Here is a 4,951-nt window from a genome sequence, read left to right as displayed (position 1 = left end):
AGTGCTAACTATCATTCCTTTAATTCTCCACAGGAAACATCGAGACTCTCAAATGAAGTAGCTCAGGTTCATTCTATCTTATGTGCTATGGTAGTACCCATGCTCAATCATCTATAACAAACAAGCTCTCAATAGACATAAATCCCAAGGTGTTTCTCATTTCACTAAGTTCTCATATCAAGCACAACTAAAAAGACTAACCAAAGGATCCCAAGTTATATTCTCCTATACAACTCAAACCCTAAACAATCAATTTCTCAACTCGTTCACGCCCTCCAATGATACATTCTCTCAAAACCGGGTTCTCTTGAACAAGGGAACTATCCTGCGGGATAAAAGGAAGGTGTCCACAAGGACTCTTATTATAAGAAGAAAACGAACCAAGGATGAATCAGGAGAAAGAATTGAAGAGTAGTTGCCAAGGCGAGATAAGAGGAATTTGAAAGACGAATAAACAACGAAATTGGAAGATTAAGGTAAGATACACTGAATACGGAAAGAAATATCGAGAAAGTGGAAGCATTCTTCATTTGGCATAACCAATCTTTAACGGCACCAAAATTAATAACTAACAATCAACAAGCTTAACAATTAGCAATCACAAATAGACTACCACATAAAATCCTAACTCTACCCATCCTACCCATCTCTCAAGTTTATTATTTAAAGGTCAAGTGATTTTAGGTGGGGTGCACAAACGTGCGTCGGGAGCAAATAAGCTCTGATACCAACTGTGACACCCTTAAAATTAGCGTTAAATAAATACGTAAATTCTACAGAAAAACTGACAGGATATGTTTGTAATTGGTTCAACTAGACAAAAACCTGTAATTTTTAAAACTTTTTCCTAAACCATTCACAAACATTTCCAACATTTCCAAGAGGAGGGTGCCAAAACCTGCAATGCTAACGAACTAATTTACCTGCCATAGCTAACGATAAGATGATATAATGATACAAACCAAAATAGAAAAGGGAGACATATGTCCCTTCAAAATATATACAAAACCAAAAGTTAAAAGGTTTACTATAAGAATAGCCAAACTAGGTCCGAGGTTCATTATGCTCACTAGCTCGTCTGTGACCCCAACTAAGCATCATCAACCTGTCAATCGCATTTTATACAAACACGAAAGCCACAATTCGGTGAACCACGAAACGTCATATTTAATATAACATGTAATAAAACATGTAAGCAACATGATAACCAATTTAATTATCAAGTATTCCAACCTATGACCCCCTAACTGACCAAAATAAACTATCATGTGAAACATATAACAAATAGTAATCCAAACTTTATCAATTGTAACCGGTACATCTCACCTATTACAATTCATAAAATCACCATACAAGAAAGGGCAATATATCAAAGACAGGCATAAGTTCTTAGTACGGTCAATAGTCACTTTGTAACTCGAGTCTATACCACGAGGTAGGGAAGGTAATCGAACCGGTATCTTGGCTCAGCGGTTAATATTAATAAAACATGGCCAAGACACAACACAACCCTAGCCTGAGACCTAGACATGCGGATACACACCACCGCACCCAAGACCCACAATTTTTCTAAAACAAAGTGAGTACCCTAAGGAGTCCACCAAAGGGTTGGCTAGTACTTAAGCGGACCACTTACTCTCAAAATAAGTAACGAGGTCATGCCCCGACTTGGATATAAATCCACTAGTCAGGAACACAAAGGCTATCAAGCGGTGAACATATACTCGTCAAAGACTATAAAGACCTATCTATGATGAAGGCCGAAATACTCACCTAGGACCTAACTAGTCCCACTTGAATATTTTAGCCCACACCACACAAGACAAGTAAGACACCCACTTAACCATAAGAGGGCAAAGAGTCCAACTTACCAACATAAACGCTAACATTCTATCATGTGAAAGGCTATATAAATGTCTATTCAAAGAGAACAATCCAACAATATTCCGGGGAATCTAGGGTTTGTTTCTACAATATAAGAAACTATTAAATTCAACCAACTATACATGTGACTAAAAACTTGATAAATGGCCTAAAACAAGAAAAAGGCCGATTATCCAATTCATATAAAATTTCATCCAACCGAATTTTTACCCGCAACCCTTTGACCTGACAGTACGGGTTAAATTGCGGTGACCAATCACTCAATTTGACATCGAAAATCAAAGGGACTAAGGCTCAGTTTTCGGCACAATCAACAAAACATTACAATTAGCACTATAAAATTTATTTTGAGCCTATTCATTACAATTTTATTTTATAATCTATCCTAACATGTGCAACTATTAATATAAACTTAATTTTTACCATTAACATAATTTTTATTACTAATATGATTCAATTCAAAAGTATACTCATATGTGACTTATACTAACTATAACATTAATGAACCCGAAATGACAAATATTGCATGAAAAACCGCGAAACAAGCGACGGACCAACCCGGGCCAAGCACGGGCCTGCCGCGGCCCGTCACGGGCCTGTTTCACTGCTGTGAACAGTACCGCGGGTCTGTGAACAGTAACTTTTCTATAAATTTTTCGGTAAAACGACGCCAAATACTCATACGGACTCCGAATTGAGTGATTCAAGTGGCTAAACCACCTAATTTTTCGACGCCGTTCAATCTGTCATATTTTTGGAAACATTGGAAAATGTCTCGGTCCGGTACTGACACGTTCCAGCCAACCCGCGGATTTGTCCCCTCAAATAATTACTCATCCAAATTTGTTCTAAACAATAATATACAAATGGTTAACTTAAACTAACAAAAGACAAGCATTAAACATGCATGCAACCCATTTTAAACATGTGAAAATTTACTACTCAACCAAAAATCACAAAAACATACAAAAAGCAAAGAATGTGACGATTATTCGTCGAGTAACTCGAAATATGTTACCTTAAGCTAGAAAATGAGCAATTAGCACCTTAAAAACAAACCCTAATCTGCCGACTAACCACTATCTTCGACAATATACGAGTCCCCAAACTCGTCTTCCAATTCTTCACCTAAATAAACAATAAAAACACAAAAATAAGCTTAAAAACCGAAATTATACCAAAATTCGTCTTAAAACAACTTCAAGAAAACTGAAATTAAAATATACCAGGAGGTAGATCTCCACGAGAGGATTCCGGAAACATAAATTATGCGAAAATCCGATAAGAAATGAGGAAGTTATGGTGATTTTAGCTTAAATTTTGTAGAAAAATGGTGTTTGTTTGTTTAGAATAGGAATAGAATGTAAGGAAGATAAGAAAATCAGAAAAAGAAGGAAGGGGGAAGGGGGTGCTGCGTGAAAGGGAAGGAGAAAAGGAAAGGAGGAAGGTGCGGGTTTTTAGTCGGGATTTTATTTTTCAAAGCAAAGAAAGACCAAAGTTCTTAAACACGAGATTACAAGAAAATTGAATACTCATACGACCCATTTCCAAAATCGTTTACCCAATTTTCAATAGAGTTGTAATTTTTCCCCGAAAAGCCCTTATTTCGAAATAAAAAGTTTTTACACGGTTTAAACTATTTTTAAACACTTCGAAACTATCAAAATAAATACTTTTCTACAAAATATAATAAAATTATATTTCTTTGAATTATTATTACTTCAAATACATTAATATCAAATTTTATTTGATTAATAAATTACTTCCGCAAAACATTAATGGTTCGAAATTACGGGGTGTTACAACTTACACGAAATTTGGGTGTTACGGTGTCATTATATAAAAATATATATTAATTTTTTTTTATAATGGAATCGGATCGTAGGATCGTAAAATCGTAGGATCGTATTATGATCCCATCTCTAGAAATTTTCAAATTAATAGGATCGTAAGATTCTACAACTATGATAGAATCGTAGGATCCAGGATCGGTCAAGCATTTTTGGATCGTAAAATCGTAGAATCGTTGGATCGAATCGCGATTCTGACAACAATGAGCACAACTACATGAGTTGAAAGAGCGTAGAGTGCGCTAATACTCGATCGGCTTATATAGTAGAATAATTGAGTGATGGTTATATCGTGCACGCACTTGATACGTACCATAGTAGCGTCTTGCATATTGATTTTAGACTTACTCGGGGACGAGTAAGAGTTAAGTGTGGGGATGTTTGATGAGTGCCTATTTTATATCAATTTCCCCTTTCTTCTCTATGCATTTTTCCCGAACCTACGCGGTTTTTTACCCTTCTAGCTTGCAATTTGTAGCTTTAGTCCCGTACTACGAGCTAGAAGGGTCAAAAAGCATGTAGGTTCGGGAAAAATGCATAGAGAAGAAGGGGGAAATTGATACAAAATAGGCACTCATCAATCATGCACCGAATCTGCACATATTAAAATAGGTGTCGCCTCTGATACCCCCAGGGTTCGTAAATATCGGAATAAGTTTGCATATGGATTGGAATCCATAATTCTCATTAGTATATGAACTACCCTTTTTTGAAAATCTGAAAAAATTTGTAAGCGATGCATAATTTCATGATCAGTGTTGTAAAAATACAACTTGATATACCGAGGACGTTCTTCATTGGTAATGTCGTTGATGAAATGATATACCTGACCTTGAACTCTAAAAGTGTAAATTCCACGGTTTCTATGGGCAAACTCGTGGTCTTTCTTAACACCTAGAGAGGTAAACGCAAACGAGCTATTATAAAACATTATATTATTTCTGAAATTTTTAGATGTAATCTTCGGATAAGAAAAGGTATCGTAAAGTCTCTGGAACTGAATTACTTGGAAGATGTAATTCACCGTGGTTGCAACAGAAGAGCGGTGATTCATTTCTAAAAAGCTTTGCACCACAGCAGTGAGAAGTAGACGGCAAAGGAAGGATATATGGTTTACTTGGCGGTTTCTTCTTTCCTTAAAATTGAGATAGGTTGAAAGTTAAAACTAGTTAAAGTATGGATCGACTATAAGTTATCTACTTTAAATTTTGTAGCAG

General features: G+C 35.9%; 1 long non-coding RNA gene across 1 annotated transcript; it reads right to left on the bottom strand.

The window, feature by feature from the left end:
* Positions 1 to 952: 952 nt before the first annotated feature.
* LOC141594440 (uncharacterized) lies at positions 953 to 3,317 on the bottom strand. The gene is made up of 3 exons (XR_012522203.1): positions 3,111 to 3,317; positions 2,903 to 3,012; positions 953 to 1,105 (listed from the first exon to the last, which is right to left on the bottom strand). It is a non-coding gene; the product is annotated as an uncharacterized LOC141594440 (long non-coding RNA).
* Positions 3,318 to 4,951: the final 1,634 nt, after the last annotated feature.

This window comes from Silene latifolia, chromosome 8 (assembly GCF_048544455.1).
Source record: "Silene latifolia isolate original U9 population chromosome 8, ASM4854445v1, whole genome shotgun sequence".
Taxonomy (NCBI): Eukaryota; Viridiplantae; Streptophyta; class Magnoliopsida; order Caryophyllales; family Caryophyllaceae; genus Silene; species Silene latifolia.
The sequence above is the reverse complement of the archived record's forward strand: the minus strand, read 5'-3'. Positions and strand labels throughout refer to the sequence as shown.